Source organism: Corythoichthys intestinalis, chromosome 16, assembly GCF_030265065.1.
Source record: "Corythoichthys intestinalis isolate RoL2023-P3 chromosome 16, ASM3026506v1, whole genome shotgun sequence".
NCBI classification, from domain to species: domain Eukaryota; kingdom Metazoa; phylum Chordata; class Actinopteri; order Syngnathiformes; family Syngnathidae; genus Corythoichthys; species Corythoichthys intestinalis.
Window position 1 is genome coordinate 14,767,834 of NC_080410.1, and position 24,261 is coordinate 14,792,094.

Here is a 24,261-nt window from a genome sequence, read left to right on the forward strand (position 1 = left end):
TAATAATATCAAGACATTTATTCTGAAAGTTTTCAAAATGTTTCTTTAGTAGTATTTGAAAACAAAGGTTTGGATCGTACGGTGTATCACCTCAACCAATGCATATGCACTGCAAAAACCCACCTCCGTAAAAATGAGAGAAAAAAAAGAAAAAAAAAAACGTATATTCCTTTGTTTTCAGTGTAAATCTACTAGAAATAAGTGAAATTATCTGCCAGTGCTTCAAGTAAATTATACTCAGATTTCTTGAAATAAGAAAAATAGGTAGCTGAAAATAGGCTTAACAGATTTATTTTAAGCAAAAGGTTTGTACATTGAATCTAAAAAAAAGTTGTTTCTCAGAAATGTTCTCAATTCAAGAATAGATATTATTCAAAACGTTATTTGGAAGTATTTTTTCTTGATTTAGGTGAAAAATTACCAGCAGTTAGATGTATGGGCTTAATAACAACAAATGGTAATATTTACTAAAATTAAGTGGAAGAATCTGATGCATTAATCTGTTAACTAGCCTTTAAAACTCAAAATTATTCGACTAGATTTAAGAAAAATTATCAGATTAAGATGTTATGAATTTGAATCGTGAAAGCTAGAATAAGTCAGTACAGATTTATTTTGCATTAATCATTTAGCCTATCAATCAGTTTGGTTCTTATTGGTGAGAAATGCAGCCCTGACTGCCGTTCACCCAATCTGTTTGGTCTTATTAATGTCTCGTCCCCAGCAAAAAGTGTACATGCAGGTTATGCTGTTATATCATCCTACCAATATTGAGACCAAACCTACGCCCTTGGTGTCTTATAAACAGTTCATTAACATAAGGTTAGCATTTGCAACAATCTAGTCCAAGTGTGTTTAAACAATTTTGTATATTTACTGTAAATGCATTCAACAAGCAATAGCACTTTCACATGCAGTTGTCTTTTATAATGAGGCGCTTTTTAAAGGTTCCCCCTCGTGAGAGAGCGGTTCTTTGTGTGTGTCTTTTCAAACGGGAACTGTACAGCACGCGTTCAAAGCAAACAGTCTCAGTTCAAATGAAGAAAGTGGCAAGGAGAGGCTAGAGACATTTGGAAACAAACACAGGCAATGTTCTTTGCCAACAAAGACGCCCTGTCCCTGCCATGCGACGCTTTATGACCCATACTAAAAACTCACACTTTTTTGTCTTGGGATGTTTACTTTAAGACAAGAATCCACACTTTGATTCGCAATCAGTCGGTCCTCTGTATCTTTATTTCTTTGCTTTTCCTATTATATCACACGTGAAATCTAGTGAAAAGTGACACGATGTTGCTTTGCCTGTTGACTATGCGAATACTATTGTATACCAGGAGTAGGAACCTCTTGATACCTTCCGATATGATATGATAATAATTGTCTGACAACATGGTGATACAACAATTATCAACACGAGTCAGGGAATCAGTCTACGATATTCTACGATCAGAGGTGTAGCAAGGGTCCCCGGGGGCCCCAGGCAACAAACAACATGGGGCCCTTCCGAGTCACGTGACACACATACATACTCGCGCAGTGTAATGAACACAAAGGTGGGGGGGTGCGTTCACGTGCAGCCATCTTGGCCATAAAAGTGGCGAAAACTAAGCACTTTACACTGACTCATATGGATGTACTTACACACATTTTAACAGGTGGCCGTCCTCTGCTTGAAACGCGCACCTTACGCCTATTCTCGCTCCCAGAATACGCAGCGCTTGTGACGTAGGACAATAACAGGACTGGTTGCTATGGGAACGTACGCATACCCAAGGAACCTTGCTAAAAGGAGTATTAAAATTGCTAATAAAATTGTTTAGGATTATTTTAGATGCATATATGTTATATTTTTCTTATAGCGTATTCGACGAGCAATACGTTAGACTCATTAATAGACTTTTTGGGAAAAATCACAATTTCTTTGAGTAGTCACATGAATAATGAGGTGGCCTGTGAAAATCACCGTAAAACAACTAGCAAGGACTTTCCAGAGAGTACTTGGTGAGTCACTCTTCACACAATCATGTGGTATTAATAGCTGATTGGACTTTCTTAAACATGTATAATCTACGTGACATGGTACTGCTGATTGGGATTGATAACCGAATCGTTAGATAATCTGCCAAATGATTCCATGGTATTGAAATACTCCCTACACTTGTCGCTCCAACAGAGCAGTAAAGCTGCGAGTGCTAAATCTGTTGGCCCTCTGGGGGCCCCTGCTGGCTGGGGGCCCTAGGCAGTTGCCTGGTTTGCCTAATGGGACACGACGCCTCTGTCTACGATACAAGTATTAAAGACAAAAACTATTTCTAAATGGAAAAATAAACAATATTTTTTGCACCATTGCGGTCAATCTGTCACTTTTGTCTTCCTCACAGACTGAGAATATTTCATTACAACCTTTTTGTAAATAAATACAGCAACACTGTATAAATGCAACATTTTTGGAAACAAATGGATGTCTTTCTTAACTTATTTCCTGCCATTGACAACGATAGATGTCCAATAACGTACCGAAAGAATGCTATTTTTTAGACCACGACGTCGCCATCTTAAACAGGAAGTGGCTCAACATAGACACGCCCTCGCATACAACTCATGTTGTGCTTGTTTTCTGCCGGTAATCTTTCAAAAACGAACATGCTGAGTAAACACTGCTGCTATGGCACTGATAGAAACGACTCTAGACATTATGAGACATGAAGGATGTTTTCTTCATACGTTTCCCGAAGCCAAAAAAAGAGAGAAAAATGAGAAAAATTGTCCAAAAGACCAGTTTAACACCAGCAAGGTGAAGCTATTCACCTTCATACGCAGTAAACATTTTGTTGGGGGCCATGGTCCTACAGAGGACAAAGCGGTAAGCCATTTTGATACTTTTACCTATTTTTTTAGCATGGCGTTTTGCCGTGCTGCTTCTGTCTGACAATGAATGACATGAAAAAAATTAAATGCTTTTTATGCTTTTTACGAAACCACTCCTTGGTTATTCTGGCTGTCTGCTTCGGGCCACTGCCATGTTGGAAGACCCAGTCACGACCCATTTTCAATTCTCTGAGAGATGGAGGTTATGACCCATAATCTCACAATACATGGCCCTGGCCATCCTCTCCTTAATACAATGCAGTCGTCCAGTCAACAATTCTGTCTCTGTTATCCTTGGACAGCTCTTTCATCTTGAGCATGTCAGGATTTGGAGTCTTCCTGATTGTATGGGGTGGACAGGTGTTTATATGCAGCTTACCCCGTCAAACAGGTCAAAAAGTCAGACTCAAAAAGTCCACCTCCACTCCACTTATTCCTTGGACTTTTTAAAGTTGATTAACAGGTATCTGAGGCTCTAGGGTATTCAGGACATAACATGGGGTGTGCTCCTCCTGTCAAACCCTCACCCAGAAAGACCAATGAAAATGGAACATCAAGAGCAGTGTGTTTATTTGGCTCAGAGGGAGACAATCGCCAAAATGACGAACAAAACAAGCTGAGAAACCCTGCCTTCCCTAACAAAAAGAAAAAAGGTCAAAAGACATTCCTTTACCCAACTCCTATCACCCAACAACAGGAGAAAACTAAACAAAAAGGCATCTCCCTCCTACATTACTGCTCAACTATATTTACACCATATACAAAAATATGCAAGAATAAAAAAAATTAGGCATCACTGGTGGAATCTGCACACAAACTGGCGATTCTGAATACTGGTCTAGCTGGAGAGGAGGACGAGTGCTGTTGGCAAGGTTCTTAAATAGGCCAGGGAGTCCACACCTTGGCCAATTATTGGGCACCAATCAAGAGTGGCTTAATCACCAACACCTGCACCTAATTACCTAATTCACTCAATCAGTCACCCAACACCACACACACACCAGTGGAAAAAAACAAAACAAAAAAACAAAAAAAAAGAACAATTGACCCACAGGGTCATAACACGTAGTAAAACTACTCTGAAGGCTGAGTTATGCTTCTACGGCAGACCCTTGCCCGACCCGATTTACGACCCCTTCGCCGTAGCCTGACGTGCATCTCCACAATTTTCTGACTGGCCGACGTCTTAACCAGTGTTGTTAATCTTAGTTTAAAAAAAGTAGTTAATTACAGTTACAAATTACTTCTCCCAAAAAGTAATTGCGTTAGTAAGTCAGTTACCTGAATGTAAAAGTAATTAGTTACTTGACAAAGTAACTGGTGATAATGTTCATGTTTTTTTTTTCTAATTTAAAAAAAAAAAAAAAATGCTGGTCACACAATCTGAAGTTTAAAGGGTTTTTGGGACAATTGGCCCTAGCCCAATTTGTTACCCTAAACTTAACTAGACACAGGGGTATTGCAGGTATTGTGATAACTAGATAATAACCCTTGTTATGTGTAGAAGTCATTTAATGTTGTGAATCAATCTTTAAGTTGTTAAAATTGCTCCCGTTATTGCATTAGTTCACTTCTGTCTATTTTCGACATGTGTAAGTTTTAAAACTGTTTCATCATTTAAAGATAGATTTAAGTTAAGTTTTGCCGATTTAGGAGCATTTTAGATAAAAAGTGACTTAGGTTTGCCAGGAAGGTTTTCTACAACAGAGCCTTCATGAGAAGTCTACTCCTTTAAGATGGCGGCTGTTTACTAACGCATATAGTTCTTTATTATACAGTATATGTTGCTAATGCCGCCGTGTCTGTCATTTGCATCTAGTTCTGTGTATATGTGATATCTACCAAAGCATCATGTGGGCGTAGTTTGTAGGCTATTGGCTACAGTCAGGTATTATTGGAGCCACCTAGCATAGTAGCATCGCGTTTGCAATGGTGTCACACTGCCTTGCCTCCTCCCCATTCCTGCTCTGCTCTTTCGTCTCGGTGAGTCCATCTTTTTCCAGACTTTTCTCGTGATAGTCAACCAACATCGTAACGCACGCCTTTACCGCCTCAGTAACGCTAACGGCGTTGCCAAGATGAGAAAAGTAATTAATTAGATTACTCACTACTGAGGAAAATAAGGCCGTTAGTAACGCCGTTATATTCTAACGCCGTTATTAACAACACTGGTGTTAATGCTTGGCGATGTGGCGTGAATGGACAGTGATTGGTCCGCTCAGACTGTTGTTTCATGTTCAGCGTGAAAATCCCGCCATTTTCAAACATTGTTTTGCTACACGCAAAAATGGACCAAACCGACGAGAGTATCATCGAAGAACAAGTACGACAACTTCTACAATGTCTCGTCAAGACATTATAAAGTTTGCCAAATGGCAAGATCAGCGATTGCATAAAAAAAATGGAAGAACCACCGAGACAAGTATGTGTGTGTTCGGAAGCGAATGGCCACGAAGCGTTGACACAGTCGGCCAAACACTGCCAGCTTTTTATCACTTTATGTCGTATTTTTGGTTGGTGCACTTCATCATTTATGGTGTACATATGTTTTCTGTGAGTCTTTGACTTATTTATATTTCACACTTCAAGTATATAGAGAATAAAGCACAGGTTTGGTTTCAAAAAAGTTGTTTTGATGTTTAATTTTCAACAACTGTTAACACACTTGATACATCATCACTGATTGAGGGTGCCTCTGTGCTTTTATGATAACGGATGGGGGGAAGCAGGAGAGGAGTCGATGATGGCTTTCCCCACTTTATTGTGCCAACAATAAAATAATTAACAGAATAATAGCGGCTGCCGCAACATGCGACTAATGCAATATCTTGGCTTTGTCCCGTTCTTTCCACTCGCTTCCCGCTACATCACCACTCCCCAGTCTGATCGACTCTTAAAGGACCCGCGCTTAGTTACGGACATTACAGTATGATCAACATTTGTTGTTCAATGTTAATGAGCTGAAGATCCACTTTCAAGCGTTCCCTCTCCGAGTCAGTAGGCATTATTGTGTAACCGGAAGGAAAACTAGAGGAGGCGACAAGAGTCCCCCCAAACCGTACAAACATAACGCCACACCCCTCTAGTGGCTTGGAGGTGAATTGCAGAGCAACGCGTTCCCTTGCCGCAGAACTGTCGAATGCTCATTGATGCTGTAGTAGCCTCGTTGTCAAAGCAACGCAGAAGCATAACTCAGGCTTTAGAAGTACATTTTCCTCAAGTTACTCAAGTAAATGTAACGAAGTACATTTAACGAGTTACAACCCACCTTTGTGCACAGAGCTGTAATATAGTGTTTAAATGTTAAAATATCGTTTATGATCAATGCTTCCGGGCCCTGTTCACATTTGTTCCGCCACTGAGCCAACCAAAACATTGGAAAAATGTCCTAGAACAGTTTTACACCCGTGCAAATGCAAATTTGGCCTCACTAAAATGTCGATCAATGAAAACCTCTCTGTATACTAACCCCATGCTTAACTTTAGCCTCTACAAATGCCAATGCCACACACTGACAATTAGGATATAAAGTAAATTACAGAAGCTTGAGAACAGATTCATCTGTTTTTACTGTACCTTGAATTTAAAAACCTCAATTTAGTAACGATTTAGTGACACACAAAACCCCCAACATTAATTTTAGAAACAGCATGCATGCATTGTGTAGTGTGGTATTTTTTATGATAAAGAGATAAAAAAAATCAACATTCTTTGGGCGATCTGTAAATGTATTTTGCCTTGTAAATGAATCACTCTTTTTGTCAGTTATCTGGGTCAGACAAAACAAATTCTCTGGTTAATTTAACAATGACCCACAAGAAACAGTATGATCCTCTGATGTGGGACTGTGAATGTTTCAAGGCTCTGAGCAGAGATGAAAATATAAGCGTGTGGACTTGCTAATTCATTTCCTTCAAAGAGATACTTTGCTTATATATTCATAAAATTTTCTTTACTTGTACACACGTGGACAAAAATGTTGCCAACACTCTGTTATTGAAAGAAAAAACAGAATAAAAGTAACATGACTTCTTTTCTTACGTTGCAGAATCTGTCTAGTATAAATGTTGCTTACTTTGAAAGTCTGGATGTTTTTTTTATAACATAAAACAAATAGTAGTGCTAGGAAGAGTATATTTAGGATGGCTTGCAATTGTAAAAATGATAGCTTCCATGTTAAGGAAATTTGTGAGTCAGAGAATTTCCCTGCAAATATACTAGTATTTATTTCCCAATGCACAGGGTTTGTTGGGTCATTGTTTTTGTGTGTGTGTGTGTGTGTTTTTTTTTTATTTTTTAAATTACAGGTAGTCCCCGGGTTACGAACGAGTTCCGTTCCTGCACTGGCAACGTGACCCAAATTTCCGCGTAAATTGGAATTAATCCTTTAACTCATTCACTTCCAGCCATTTTCACCAGAGCAAGGCCCTTCACTCCCGGCCGTTTTACTGGATTTTGACTGATTTTGCAAGACCCACAGAAAATTCTGTTCTATTGCTATATAAACATGGAACCCACCAAAAGAAAGATTAGACTCTCTTCTTTCAGCACGAAGAATCAAGTGAGTTCATATCTTTTCCATTCTTTAGAAATCAGCATTAGAAAATAGCTTAGTTTTGGCAGTTTTCCAATTTCTGGTGAAAAAACAGAAATTGAGCTTTGTGTGAAAGCATACATTTCAAACATAACTTTGACTTTAACACAGCTATTTATTGCTTTAGTTACATCTCAAACATTTGAATAATGTTTTCCTTTTACAAAATATCATAAAGAACAAGACAAATAGAGCTTTTGATAGCAAAGTAACAATTTATTTACACCTAACTAACTGAGAGATGACGCTGTTGTCACCGAGATGACACTGTTGTCGCCGCGACAGCCGGGTAAACTTTTCCCTCATTGTTGCCTGTCTCATACAGATGGATTTTTTTGAGTCTCTGCGGGGTCTGCTCGGCGAGCCCGCTGCAGTGGTGGTCCCGGTTGTTCTGCTCGGTCGTCCAGTGCCTGGCACCCCGGGCGTCCTCCCGGTTGTTCTGCTGGGTCGTCCGCCGCCTGGCATCATTCCGCCAGCGCTCCGACCGTGCTGCCCGGCCGTTCATTGCTGTTGAATCGGGTTGCGGGTTTTACCAAATGCGGTACTGCCCTCCAGTGGCCGATTTTATTGCTTTAAAATGGATTTTCAGCTTTGTGCTTTGGAGCTCAGTTGAATCAGGACCCAGAGATGTCTTTTATGAAAAAACAAAACAAACATAAAAGATGTATAAATACGTCTTCGGCACACTAAAACAATTAAAAATAGAACGCATTTATATGTTTTTGGGAGCAAATGGATAAATACCCCTAAATCTAAAAATAACTATCCTAAAACATGTATTATACCTCATTGTTCTGTCCTCACCAAGAGATTGGAGCTAAGTCAGATCCTTCTCTGAGTGTGTGCGCTCTACTTCGTGTGTGCAAATAAGTTCTTCTTCGTGTGTATACGTGCTCTCACTCACATGCGGAAGTACTACCTGCTGTATGCTTCTTGCGCCAAAATAATAGCATGCATCACAAGGCAAAAGTCAATATTATAATCAAATACACATTTCGCCAAAGGACTGAACAGTCATATTAATAAAATGAAGTAAAAAAATAAGATATTGTTCACGCGACTATAAATAAAAAAAATAATAAATAAATTAAAAAAAACGACTGCAGACAAAATGTAAAGTTGAAATCATATAAGTCGGGTGCTTCGTAACCTGGGGACTACCTGTATTGTAATTTTTGGACTAAAAGGAACATCTGATTATAAGTTTCACCCATCTAATTTATCAAAAAATTTGTCACCTAGTAAAAATCCATATATGAGACGCACTGGATTGTAAAAAGCATGGTTCAATGTTTGGTGGAAAAGTAGTTGCTTATGGTGCAAAAATTACAGTTCATCGCGAAAAGCTTCAAGACATTTGAAGAGTTTGGGAAGCATAATTGTTTGATGTTGCGGCACAGATTTTGACTATTGACTACTGGCACTGGCAACATAATAGTACTATTTTTATCAATGACAATACAATGAATTAACTTTTTTTTGTAGTATTCAAGCATAATTTTTGAGATGTGATATGTTAACGTACTTAAATGCCAAAATTTATGGTAGCCTTTTCCGTGCTGCCAATATAAAAGTGACATTGCAGCCAAAATTTAGGCTGACATCTGACTAGTCTTAAATTATTGTTAACACTTTTTGCTTCTTCTGAATTCAGTGTGCCTGATTGGATGCATTAGGTATCAATTTACTACCTAACTGACCCACTGAAGGGGCGTAGCTTGCGGGTGCTGGTGCTGCCCGGGTATTTAGGTGGCCTGCTTTATGGGCGTAAATGGCGCCCGGGTGGACAAGGGGGGGCCCTAAATAAAATCACATATGATGATGTGCGTACCTATGACGATGTGTTTATGCGGGCGTGCATATCACAGCTAACATCTAACTCTCGGCTAGCAACTATCTCCCCCTGCCAACTGTTTGTGAGTAATGCATGCAAGACAATTGAAAATAGCAACTCTTATACACAAGTTTCTGAAGTACTTCCGCTTTACCTCCGCATTTCTTCTCGTGACTTCCATTTTACACGTTCTTTAACCAAAGCAACAATGGAGCTGGAGTGGCATTACACATCAAATTCCCTCAAAAAAGACATTCTGGAAATGCCGCATCAATCTGCCATCATCACGACATGGGAGGACAACATGACGAAATGGCTATGAGTCTCCACAACCAAAATATTTTTCTATTTTATTGATTTAATGGCAGTGGATGGAAACACAGTCAGGCAGTACCTGCACATCAACAAAGTGGAATGTGTCCTAATACATGAATATAGGAATTTTGTGTTCATGAAGGCAAATGTTGAACCCAGACAGTGCCACCATAAAGCTATAACAGGTACATTTATGTTCAATTTGACTACAATTCTGTGTGTTGCGTCAGAGCTGAGACATCACTAGCTTTGCTAAATGTAGCTATACAACAATGCAGAAATGGAAAAATAACACTCATCCACTACAAGTCATACACGGGGTTTTTACCCTCAATGCAAGTGTTACATGTTTTTTATTTTGTTTGTTAACAGGTGGAAAACACTGTTAGGCTAGGGATGACAACTTGATGTGCCTCACAACACTTGATGGACATATATCAAGACTACGCGCATTCTGCTTTGATGATGGAAGGCTCGATTTATGCTCAGCTTTGTTAACATTTTCATAAAAATTTTAGAAATTGTTTTTTATTGACCTGTTTCGCACATGCACCGATTGTTATAAATAAAAGAAGAAATGGAATCCATAAGTCCGTAAGTTTTATTGTGATCTATATCTGCAATAAAAAAGAATTACATAATATTTGTTATTATATGTACGTACATGTGTGATGAGCTAATAATACCATACTATACTATAATCTAACCAGGTTAAAAATACCTTGTAGTAGAGATGTACCGATCGATCGGGTCCGATCACGTCATTTTCAAAGTATCGGAATCGTCATAAAAATATCGGCCATGCCTTTTTTAAATATATATATATTTTTTTTATTAAATCGTTTTCTAATTGTATTTAATGTTACAGACATAATATGTTACACTCATCCAGAGTCTTTAGTTTAGGCTTGAGGTAGGGTTATCAAATTTATCCTGATAACGGCGGTAATTAATTTTTTTAGAAATGTATCACGTTAAAATATTTAACACAATTAATGCATGCATTGCACGACCCACTCACGCATTGTCGCGCTCAATCTGTAATGGCGCTGATTTACCTATACAGAGAGATAAAAGGCAGCGTAAAATGAGTAGAGTGAATTTTGGCATTGTTTGGAGCCTTTTTAAAATTGGCTAAAGCCTTACAATCCCTCTCCCTACAATTAAAAATATCATGGGGAGCAATGCTGGGAAGCAAGCTAGCAATTGATCTTTTTCTTAACACCTTATGTTATTTCCCAGCGCGGAGAAGATATATCAATTGGTAGCACTACGCACAGTCATGGTTCCACTTCCCATCATGCATTTGGGCATGGCTACAGTATCATTTACTGAAAGCTCAACAAATACACTAGATGGCAATATTTAGTCACAATATACAAAGTCACAAGTCTTTCTATCCGTGGATCTCTCTCACAGAAAGAATGTTAATACTGTAAATGCCATCTTGAGGATTTATTGTCATAATAAACAAATACAGTACTTATGTACTGTATGATGAATTTATATATTCGTCCGAGTTTTATTCATTTTTTTCTTAATGCATTGCCAAAATGTATATGATCGGGAAAAATGATCAGGAATGATTGGAATTGAATCGGGAGCAAAAAAGCAATCGGATCGGGAAATATCGGGATCGGCAGATACTCAAACTAAAACGATCGGGTTCGGGAGCAAAAAAAACATGATCGGAACAACCCTACCTTGTAGTATTTCCTTGTAACAAAAAATCCGTGTCAGCACTTCTGCATTCGGCAACTGTAATATTATTTGTAATTTTGCCTCATTTTGGTCACTGTGGCCGACGTATCAATTTACACCTAATGTTAACACAGGCTGCACAGATTGTTAGAATTTTTTCCACGAACGATCAAAGAAGTGATAAGAACAAACATACAATCTTTTAGGTGGATCCTTTAGGTTTAAAGCAGCGAGCCACATCCTGTAGCTGGTCAAAACATTCCACTTCCAACCATATACTGTACTGTATATAGGCACTTCCAGGAGTTCACACAACCACACACAGCACAGAAAGTCGCGGAGCCTCATCTATGTCGTGCTGAATCTATTTTGGGAGATTCTGTGGGTTCCTCTGGTATGATTTTGCAGTTTAACTACACCGTCTATAGACCACTTACTTCAACCGCACTTCATGCTGTTTTGTCTAAACGGGAAGTCCGTAGCAGAAAATGTCAAAGATGGCGCCGCCCATGTTTCACTCAGGAAACTTGTCAATAAAAAAACCAACAGAACACAGACAACGCAATTTGTTCCAATATCAACATTGATTAATTTATTATTCATAGTATTATGCTAACTTAATATGTAGTCAGCTTAAAAGTCAAACTCACTAGTCACAAGTAAGTAGAAAATTAGATGTCATTAGGTTTGAGCAAAAATATGTATGCTACAGTGCTGCTTGTTTTTACACAAGATAGTTTTAGGTTGCAGCACTACTTGATACAGTCAACATTTGTGTTATGCTAACTTAATATGTAGTCAGCTTAAAAGTCAAACTCACTAGTCACAAGTAAGTAGAAAATTAGATGTCATTAGGTTTGAGCAAAAATATGTATGCTACAGTGCTGCTTGTTTTTACACAAGATAGTTTTAGGTTGCAGCACTACTTGATACAGTCAACATTTGTGGCACGTCAGTTTAATGTCAATACAAAAATAAAGTGAGTGAATAAAAACTTGTCGTAATTGTTGAATAATGTTTCACCAAATAATTAAAAATGTGTTATATCATTTTATATCGTGATATAAAATGGTCCATATCGTGATATATTTTTTTCTCTCTCCATATAACACAGCTTTAGTTAGGGTGCTTATGTGCCAATAATGGTGTATTGGTATGGTGTGTGTGTGTGCATGTGGTGCTTTAATGAATAGCTCATTGTCTGTGCTTCATATCTCATCTGACCTGCCAAAGGAAAGAATCCTGTTACTTCAATTGTGTATGGGGTAACATTTGATGGAAAGTGATACATGGGGTCAAGAGAGATGTATGGTGTTGCTTGAAGGGGGAGCAAGGGGTTTATTGGTGTAAGGGGTAGAACATTTTGCTATCCCTGGCTGATTTAAAATAGTTTTCTGTTATCGCTCGTTTGTGCATTTTGACACTAATAAACGAAATGTCTGTACAAACAAAAGGAAATAATGTGAATACTAAAACATATAAAAGATTTAGTATTTGTGCAGCTCTTTGCACTTTCTCATATGAGATATCAAAACTTGAATCCCTGATGTCTACAAAACAAAAACATCACACTGGAGGAGTTGAGTAGACACACACTGCGCAAAAATCTTGTCTTAATAAGCATGTGTCTAGTTTCTAGTAGAAAAAAAAATCTCATTCCACTGACAGTGTATGACAAAAGTGAGTACACCCCTGCATTTCTGCAGATATTTAAGTATATCTGTTCATGGGACAACACTGACAAATTGACACTTTGACACAATAAAAAGTAGTCTGTGTGCTGCTTATATAATAGAGTTAATTTATTTTCCCCTCAAAATAACTCAAAATATAGCCATTAATATCTAATCCCCTGGCAACAAAAGTGAGTACACCCCTTAGAAACTACGTACATCTCTAAATGTCCAAATTGAATACTGCTTGTCATTTTCCCTCCAAAATGCGATGTGACTCGTTACAGGAGTGCTGTCAGCATTACTGCAGAGATTGAAGAGGTGTGGGGTCAGCCGCACTCTACATCAAATTGGTGTCCATGGCTGTAACCTCAGGAGGAAGCTTCTTCTGAAGACGGTACACAAGAAAGCCCGCCCGTCTCACCAAACCATAGGACATGGTTCCAGTAATCCATGTGCTTTGTTGACATGTCTTCAGAAAACTGCTTGTGGGCTTTCTTGTGTATATATATACACTCACCGGCCACTTTATTAGGGACACCATGCTAGTAACGGGTTGGACCCCCTTTAGCCTTCAGAGCTGCCTCAATTCTTCGTGGCATAGATTCAACAAGGTGCTGGAAGCATTCCTCAGAGAGGTTGGTCAATATTGACATGATGGCATCACACAGTTGGTGCAGATTTGTCGGCTGCACATCCATGATGCGAATCTCCCGTTCCTCTACATCCCAAAGATGCTCTATTGGATTGAGATCTGGTGACTATGGAGGCCATTTGAGTACAGTGAACTCATTGTCATGTTCAAGAAACCAGTCTGAGATGATTCCAGCTTTATGACATGGCGCATTATCCTGCTGAAAGTAGCCATCAGAAGTTGGGTACATTGTGGTTAAAAAGGGATGGACATGGTCAGCAACAATACTCAGGTAGGCTGTGGCGCTCCAACGATACTCAATTGGTACCAAGGGGCCCAAAGAATGCCAAGAAAATATTTCCCACACCATTACACCACCACCACCAGCCTGAACCGTTGATACAAGGCAGGATGGATCCATGCTTTTATGTGGTTGACACCAAATTCTGACCCTACCATCCGAATGTCGCAGCAGAAATTGAGACTCATCAGACCAGGCAACGTTTTTCCAATCTTCTATTGTCCAATTTCGATGAGCTTGTGCAAATTGTAGCCTCAGTTTCCTTTTCTTAGCTGAAAGGAGTGGCACCCGGCGTGGTCTTCTGCTGCTGTAGCCCATCTTCCTCAAAGTTCGACGTACTGTGCTTTCAGAGATGCTCTTCTGCCTACGTCGGTTGTAACATAAATTCACTCAAATCACCTTCCCCATGTCTACATGCCTAAATGAGTTGCCGCCATGTGATTGGCTGATTAGAAATTAAGTAAACGAGCAGTTGGACAGGTGTTCCTAATAAAGTGGCCGATGAGTGTAGATACTGTGTATATATATATATATATATATATATATATATATATATGTTTTAGGGCTGTCAAACGATTAAAAATTTTAATCGAGTTAATTACAGCTTAAAAATTAATTAATCGTAATTAATCGCAATTAATCGCAATTCAAACCATCTACAAAATATGCCATATTTTTCTGTAAATTATATATATATTCTGTGAAATTATTTGTTGGAATGGAAAAATAAGACACAAGATGGATATATACATTCAACATATGGTACATAAGGACTGTAGTGGGCATTTCACTCTACTGTCATTTAAATCTGTCTATGCTGTCCTCACTCCGAAGCGTCTACTTTTTCCAAAGCTAGACAGCTAGTGAACGACGCCTTAATAATCAGACTTCTTCCTTTTTCATCTGATTTATTAATAAAATGGCCTCAAACCACTGTCCTCTTTAGACCGTAGTGAAACTACAAAAAAAAGTACACAAGCATTGCATTATCAACAACGTTAGCTTAGCATGCTATACAGGTTCACTAAACAAAAAGCGTCTCATACAAAAAATATAACATTTCGCTAACTAACATAATATGTACATTCTTTACAACAACCATACTTACGGACAAATCTTGTCCAAGGATCATATAAGCACAACATTACAACGTAGGCGTCAGCCCGAGACGTCGTGCAGCCATATTGAACTGGCAAGAAAGCAATAAACCATGTCGCAAAGCGACCACAAGAGTTCGCTGTTAGACAGCACAAAAAAACCTTGCTATAAAACTTACCAAAAGGCATAATACTGTCTGAGCGGGACATGTGCATTAATTGCGTCAAATATTTAAACGTGATTAATTTAAAAAATTAATTACCGCGATAATTTTGACAGCCCTAATATATATATATATATATAGCTTATGCCTATGACCCTGTGTATACATAGTCGGCCTTTGTCGGTTTTGGTATCCTGCCACGTTCTTTGTTACTTTGTTGACTTTGCTCAGTTTTTTTGTGCCCGGCAATTTTTCGTTTTCTCTTTTTGAAACCTTATGGACTGAAAAATAAACTTTTTGTTTAAACAGAACAGTCGTGCATTTGGGTCCTTAATGCCTCCTTGTCACACCAGGTTACAGTGACATTTTTGTGGCCAACCCATGTGACCTCGTGCTCTTCTTCTAACAAACGAGTTCGGAGATGTTATTAATTTATGCGTGGAAGACAAACGCGGTGCACTTTTAAGACACATACTCTGCTTTATTTTAATTGAAAGCACTGAACGTAGTTTTGAAGTCCATGAGTTCTGATTGCATTTTTATTTAGCTCACGTTTTGTAATAATGTTTATGTAGGGTTAACTCAAAGAAGTTTTAAAGTGTGATCATATTCTATGGTACAGCCTAATCTTTTTGTATTTGTGTGAATGTAATATTCTTACAAAGCCCTACCCTTTTTCTCTGGTACTTTCCCAGAGCAATGCAGGAAACAGCTGATGATGTGATGTGCCTCTCCAAAATAGATGTTTTAATTGCCAATGTTCTTCATGGTTTTGGAAATCAGTTATAAAATTCAAAAGATGGGCCCAAGAAGGTGTGGTCATCACCTCAGGGCTTGAAAAATTCCATGAACAGTGCAAAGTAGCAATATTTTTCCCTTCACTGACCAAACATGAAAATGTCACCAAGAAACAGTTGGTAACAGATGACCATAAATCCCCTGATGATTTAGAAATTTTTGCATTTTGGTGACAGCATGATTAACATTCGTAATATGCCTTTGACAACATATTTGCCATGGTAAGTCTGGCTGCAGCTGCGACAAGAGAGTTCAAGTTGGATTTAAAATAAATAAATAAATAAATAAATAAATACATTAATTAATTCATTAAAAAAGAGAGTTATCAATGGTGCCTTGTATAGCTAGTAACAATCAATCCCATGATAATTATACGTCTGCCACTTTACATGCATTGGATATGTGAAGTAGGGCTGTTCGATTTTGCCAAACAAGAAAATCCCGATTATTTTCCCTCAAACCCGATTTTCCAAAAATGATTACGATTCCGTGGCAAATTGAAAATAATGACAAAGTATTAGGAATGTCTTCTATTCAAACTTTTTTCTTTATTAGAACTGAAAGTGCCAATGAATCTACCGTAATTTACGGACTATTGAGCGCCCCTGATTACAAGCCTCACCCAGTACATTTTTAGCCTCTCCTGGGGGGGGGCGTGCGCGTCGGCTGCTGCAGACAGCAGTCGTGTGTTGTTCCACGAGTTTCCAAAATAAAGAATTGCAACATAACTAAGCGGGTGACTCTTTGTCAACGTTACAATACCTTAACTTTTCTTTCCAAAGAGCGCCAGCAAAACGGCACTTAGCTGACTCCTCAAGCTCACTCCTGAGCGTGTGTCGTCCTCTTCGTCACACAGCAGACCGGCTTTTCGAAACCCGTTGGTGATGGTCGATTTTTTTTTTATACTGCTCCACGCTGTCAGACTTGTGCAAAAGTTGTTCTTCGCGTGCGGCTAGTTTTGGTAAACGATCTCTCATCCAAGCCTTCAATTCAACTCGGCACGTCATATCCATTTCTTCTAGCATTTTCCATGATGCGGGTCTGCTAATTTTACTAATGCACAAAGATAAGGGCATGCTACTTTTATTCGTGCACGAAGCACAAAGTTAAAATACAGGTAAGAGTGCAAACTAGCGTCTTCCTCGACATATATTCCACGTGTTTTACGCTTACATGTTATGCTCGAGTGCTCCTGGCGGTCATGAGAAAAATTGATAACTTGGCCGCATCATTGCATCCGCCGCAGGATTCAAAATGAGGGAAAAAAGTAGCGGCTTGTCGTTCGGAAATTACGGTAACTCTGTTTATACACACATAACAATAACCTGGGATTGAGAGCATTTTATTTATCCACGGACTCCAGATCTGTTCTAAATTAAAGCGATAATGAAAAAAGAAAGTGCATATACTATTTGAAACAATTATCAAATCAAACATCAGAAAAGGTAGTCTGTCTGGAAACCAAATATTCTGCCAGCAAGTCAGTCAGCCAACCAGCTAGTCAGTCAGTCAGTTCTCTCTGGTTTTACATACATAAATTAATGATTAGTGTAAAACTGTCACTCAATAATAACAATATGCAAGGTGGCAATCACCTTGTCTAGTATAGTCTAATCTTGTCTGGTATAGTGCAATATATACTCAGCCAGACGTGGTGCTATATTACTGTCTGTCTTTGTGTTGTAAGTGAAAGTGTGCAGACGAAGTAAATGAAGAAGTGTTGAATGTTTCAAGGCTGCATGTTCTATTTGACAATCCACTGCGATCCTTCTACTTAAACAACAATACTTTAAGTACATCATGGGATAATACACTTGCTCATGGCGTTATGCAATTTGTGTCCAAGGTAGCCATGGTTGTTGTTGTTCTTGTTTTTTAAGATGATGCGCTATCATGGGAGGAAGCGGAAATGCAGAAACTACAGCGGTTTAGATACAGTGAGGCAAATAAGTATTTAGTCAACCACCAATTGAGCAAGTTCTCCTACTTGAAAAGATTAGAGAGGCCTGTAATTGTCAACATGGGTAAACCTCAACCATGAGAGACAGAATGTGGAAAAAAACAACAACCAGAAAATCACATTGTTTGATTTTTAAAGAATTTATTTCCAAATTAGAGTGGAAAATATGTATTTGGTCACCTACAAACAAGCAAGATTTCTGGCTGTCAAAGAGGTCTAACTTCTTCTAATGAGGTCTAACGAGGTCTAACGAGGCTCCACTCATTACCTGTATTAATGGCACCTGTTTTAACTCATTATCGGTATAAAAGACACCTCTCCACAACCTCAGTCAGTCACACTCCAAACTCCACAATGGCCGAGACCAAAGAGCTGTCGAAGGACATCAGAGACAAAATTGTAGACCTGCACCAGGCTGGGAAGACTGAATCTGCAATAGGTAAAACGCTTGGTGTAAAGAAATCAACTATGGGAGCAATTATTAGAAAATGGAAGACATACAAGACCACTGATAATCTCCCTCGATCTAGGGCTCTATGCAAGATTTCACCCCGTGGCGTCAAAATGATAACAAGAACGGTGAGCAAAAGTCGCAGAAGCACACGTGGGGGACCTAGTGAATGACCTACAGAGAGCTGGGACAACAGTAACAAAGGCTACTATCAGTAACACAATGCGACGCCAGGGACTCAAATCCTGCACTGCCAGACATGTCCCCCCTGCTGAAGAAAGTACACGTCCAGTCTGCGTCTGCGGTTCGCTAGAGAGCATTTTGATGATGCAGAAGAGGACTGGGAGAATGTGTTAGGGTCAGATGAAACCAAAATAGAACTTTTTGGTAGAAACACAGGTTCCGGTGTTTTGAGGAGAAAGAATACTGAATTGCATCCGAAGAACACCATACCCACTGTGAAGCATGGGGTTGGAAACATCATGCTTTGGGGCTGTTTTTCTGCAAATGGACCAGGACGACTGATCTGTGTAAAGGAAAGAATGAATGGGGCCATGTATCGAGAGATTTTGAGTGAAAATCTCTTTCCATCAGCAAGGGCATTGAAGATGAGACGTGGCTGGGTCTTTCAGCATGACAATGATCCCAAACACACAGCCGGGGCAACAAAGGAGTGGCTTCGTAAGAAGCATTTCAAGGTCCTGGAGTGGCCTTGTCAGTCTCCAGATCTCAACCCCATAGAAAATCTGTGGAGGGAGTTGAAAGTTCGTGTTACCCAACGACAGCCCCAAAACATCACTGCTCCAGAGGAGATCTGCATGGAGGAATGGGCCAAAATACCAGCAACAGTGTGTGAAAAGCTTGTGAAGAGTTACAGAAAACGTTTGGCCTCCGTTATTGCCAACAAAGGGTACATAATGGTTGAGGTTTACCCAAGTTGACAATTACATGCCTCTCTAATATTTTCAAGTGAGGGAACTTGCACAATTAGTGGTTGACTAAATATTTATTTGCCCCACTGTAAACTAAAACGGTGCGGTTTTGAAAATCGAACGTACCGATTTGATTGTTATTAACATTGTTTTAACCAGAAAACTCTATTTTAGTTCAAATTCGATTAATCGAGCAGCGTTAATGTGAGGGCTCTGTATCTTTCAAATATAGATGTCTGCACAGCTTATAAAGTTGATAGTGCGGACCCAAAATTGTGAATCGAGTGGTGGGCGAAGGACGAGGAGATTGAGTCATTTGCTAGAACATTCAGAAAATGATGTGCAAGAATTTTGCTGCAAACAAGGCTGTCCTTTGTTGGGATGTTTCAGTATCTCATCTAACTGCTGGCTGTTTTGGAAACAGCCACGATTTGCCTTTCAAAAAATGCTCCATTTTATTGATGTTCTGCAAAACTGCCTCAGGATTCTGCATTTGGCTTCTTGTCTCTGAGCGTAGTTTGGATGTTCGCAAAAGGTTGTTTGATTCTGGTAAGTGTGGTATTGACTACGATTGAAGGAACTGAAGGACACACATATTTAGGTGTCATGGCTTTACCAGAGGTGACTGAAAGATGATTTTACATTTTAGTAAGAACAGTAAAACAAATGATGGGACAAGATATGGAAAATAATCTTTTTATTTTTTAGTCACTTTGTAATCATGAGTTTTTCACGGAACATTGAATTAACCAGCGTGAATGGGTGGGGGCCTCGAGGGTCTGGGGGTGGCTGGCCGCAAAGATGCCTGAATGAAAGAGTTTGTTGTTGGATACTGAGAGTGGGAGATGAAAGAGGAGAAGGAGACGGTGAATTTGTCGGGTGACGCTCTCCTCTTCCATCGCCTTCTCGCCCTGCGGCTCTGCCTCGCTTTGCCCATGTGAGCCAGAGTTCAAATGCAGGGCCCACAGCTGCTTGCTCAGGCTGACATCAACACACACGCAAATACGCACACATACTTTAGAATCAACTAGTTATCTCGTCCTAAATCCAAAATCAAGAGATTTACCGGGAAAACTAGTCCACTTCTAAACATAACCCTAAAATTCCCCAAACTGCTCTCATAAAGTGATTTTCAGCAGCATGAAGCTATGTTAAAATCAGTTATTAGGGGCCCATACCCATTTGTTTACATATTAGTGGAGCCACAACTCTACATGTTTCAAAAGTGTTTTGAACAATTTCAAAAATATTAACCATCTGTTATCAGTTCTGAAACAACAAAAATTACCATTGGTCAATACACAACGTGGGTCTGTTACTTGGACAAATTATTGACCAATCAACGGGTTGAAAATGGCTTGCTCTCTTTGGCACAGCGAGTGCTCAACAACCCTGACATTTTTTCTGGTCCGGTCCGAAAATATTTGGGGGGATCTGTAATCAAATACCCCTAATCCGGGTGAAAAAGTTGCACTGCTCAGGATGGAAGCAGTGTTTTCTCCAAATGGCAGTGTTTTGCCATTTCAAAATATGAGAACAATGAGGCAAATTCCCCTCTGGATTGACCAATAAAGGATCGATCACTTTAATTGAAGCTAAACTTCACCAAGTATGAAAGAAGGACAGTCATCTGATTACTAAGGGTGTAATGGTATTTGTATTGAACCGTTTTGGTACGTGGTGCTCAGTTCGGAACGGAGGCGTACCGAACGAATTTCTAACGTAATGTAACCAGGGCTGTCAAACGATTACAATTTTTAATCGAGTTAATTTCAGCTTAAAAATTAATTAATTGTAACTAATCGCAATTAATCACAATTCAAGCCATCTATAAAATATGCCATATTTTTCTGTAAATTATTGTTGGAATGGAAAGATAAGACACAAGATGGATATAAACATTCAACATACAGTACATCAGTACTGTATTTGTTTATTATAACAATAAATCAACAAGATGGCATTAACATTATTAATATTCTGTTAAAGCGATCCATGGATAGAAAGACTTGTAGTTCTTAAAAGATAAATGTTAGTACAAGTTATAGAAATTTTATATTAAAACCCCTCATAATGTTTTTGTTTTAATAAAATTTGTAAAATTTTCAATTAAAAAATAAACTACTAGCCTATCATTGTTGATGTCAATAATTACTTACGCAATGCTCATGGGTGCTGAAGCCTATAAAATCAGTCGCACCCAAGTGCCAGCAGAGGGTGACAAAACTCCAAAAAACACAATTAACAAGATGACATTTCACTGTGCTGTCATTTTAATCTGTTTGAGCGGGGCATGTGCGTTAATTGCGTCAAATATTTTAACGTGATTAATTAAAAAATTAATTACCGCCCGTTAATACGATAATTTTGACAGCCCTAAATGTAACCCTTACTTTTCAAGGATGTGAGTCGATCGGGTAACAGTTTCTTTGTGTAGATTATATTTACTCCGTCTTTTCTACTATAATGAGGACCAACACGGTAGGACAGCATAACCCAGAAACGTCAACGGCGCGACAACGTGGCCGCCACGAGAGCGCAGTGAAACGCGGGCGTTAAAGTCAATCAGCTGATGCACACCAGTCGCAGTGCGGCCGCGTGTTACATGAGTCCCAGAAGCGGCTCAGTATGCGAAAAGAACGGCAGAGTTTATTATTTGATCCGAGACGCAACCCTCCTGCATCAATACTGCTACCGGTAGCTAGGATCGGGCAAACCGGAAGTCACTCGTGTAAAAATATGGTGGATCCAGTCGATTTTCAAACTAATATGAATCGTAACCCACTTTTTGAGTCCATCAGATCTTTTGAGTGCTAGATCGGGGCACAGTTGACTTTTCTTTTGTCTATTTACTGGTGTCTTCTCTGCTATAATAATAACCAACACGGCCCCGTGTTCAATACAAAACCCTCCTACCGCAACAAAACAAGTAGGAACTAATATTCACTTAGAAACTAAAGTTATACAACATTAAGTAGACAATATAAATGAATACTACATCACATTAAAATATAAACACATAATAGAATAAATAACAGCCCAATGAAATAAAATAAATTGAAATGAGCTAAAACAACTGTAATTAAATAATAAGAATAATACACAGATCCTGCATTCATAATTAAATTTATTAATTGCTGTGTGGCACTTTAACTTGAGAAAATCCACCAATAAAGCTTTTCAAAACCATTCATAAGAAAAAAAATGATTCATTGAGGCATTTCATTTGTAAAATACATGTTAAAATCTTTGTCATTGGGATTGCTTTTCTCTTTAACACAGGACTTCTTTTTTCTTCTTTCTTTCAGAAAGAAAGCTGACCAATACGAGGGGTTTCTGAAAGGCAAATTGTTGTTGGATTATCTTTAAATACCCGCTATTTTTTTTAGCAGAATTCTAGCTTTGTATAGGCTAATGTTCCTATTGTTGAAAGCAAAAAGGTGTGTAAGAACATCTAGCACATTTATATTTTGGATTTTGTTTTCTTACTGTACCGAAAATGAACCGAACCGTGACCTCAAAACTGACGTACGTACCGAACCGAGATTTTTGTGTACCGTTACACCCCTACTGATTACTAAACGAGACAGTTTGAGAGCCAGAAAATTGTACAGTATACTTTTGCTTCTGACTGAAAAAATTGAGATTATATATGAAAACATGAATATGAGAAAAGATAATGTTTAATCTGTAGGTGTATATATGTGGATCAAGTACAGAAAATGGTAGAAATAAAATATATTTACTCGTCGAATGATCATTGCCATCCCTCCCAGTTAAAATGAATTGGATGTTGATCACTGTTAATGGCAATGACACATGTTCATTTACTGGTAGTCACTCTAAAGGCAAATTGATTGGACATCTATAGCTGTCAATGACAATGAATTATAGAAAGTGAGTTGCAAATTGAATGCTTGTAAGATCTGCATCGAGTCTTTGACTCATGCACAAAACCATGCAGTTTTTTTTTTCCTAAAATTGAATTTACTCTTTTAAATTGTTTTGCTTCCGTTCTCAACCTGCTACATATTTCACCAGGGTTTGTGCAATGGTTCTGAATGATTTTCCACTTCAGTCAGACAAATGATTTTTTTGTCACTCCTGGACACTAATTTATCTCAGGCCTAACTTAAACAAATGTAGTTGTCATGGGATAACTCCAAATCTAAAACAGGGCGTAAACATTGTTTTAATAACCATTGATATAGGACAGCGCAAACGTCAGTCTCATGGTCATCCTCTAAATTGTGTTTGTTCAATAACAAGCGTTGTTTTCGTCAACGGTGACGATAACGAAAATGTTTCGTCAACGAACACTTTTTTTCATGATGATGACGATACGATAACGAGCTAAGAACGTGTTTTGGGAGACTAAAACGTAACGAGATGGATGACAGTTTTCATCTGAAGAGACAAGAGCGAGACGAAAATGTGCAATAGTTTCCGTCATGTTCAGAATGTGTGACATTTTATGCGTAGTTGCCCTGCATCGTAGCAGTGTCTGGTTGTGTCACTCCTGACGTGCTGCGCCCCCCAACTCACCAATGTTGTCTCCAGTCAATCCAGCTTGCACCCACGGTAAGATTTGTTTTCTTATCATGGCCAGAGAGAATATACAATGTTGCCGTGGCATTCATAGGTCTGTGCTGAGTGATCATCATACACTAAATATAACTCGTAGCGTTAGCACAGCATTCGCGTTCACATTAGGCTAACGCTAACAGTCGTCAGCCAAATTCAATTCAATTTTATTTGTATAGCCCTGGATCACAACAAAGTTGTCTCAAAGAGCTTTGCAGAGGCAATATGATACACAATCAGAAACAGCAAACGAAGCAACAAAGATGAATAAATAAATTCAAGTCCTGGGTATCCCCCATCCTTAGACCCTCCATGTCGGCAAGGAAAAACTCCAAAAACTCCAGAGTCTTCGGGA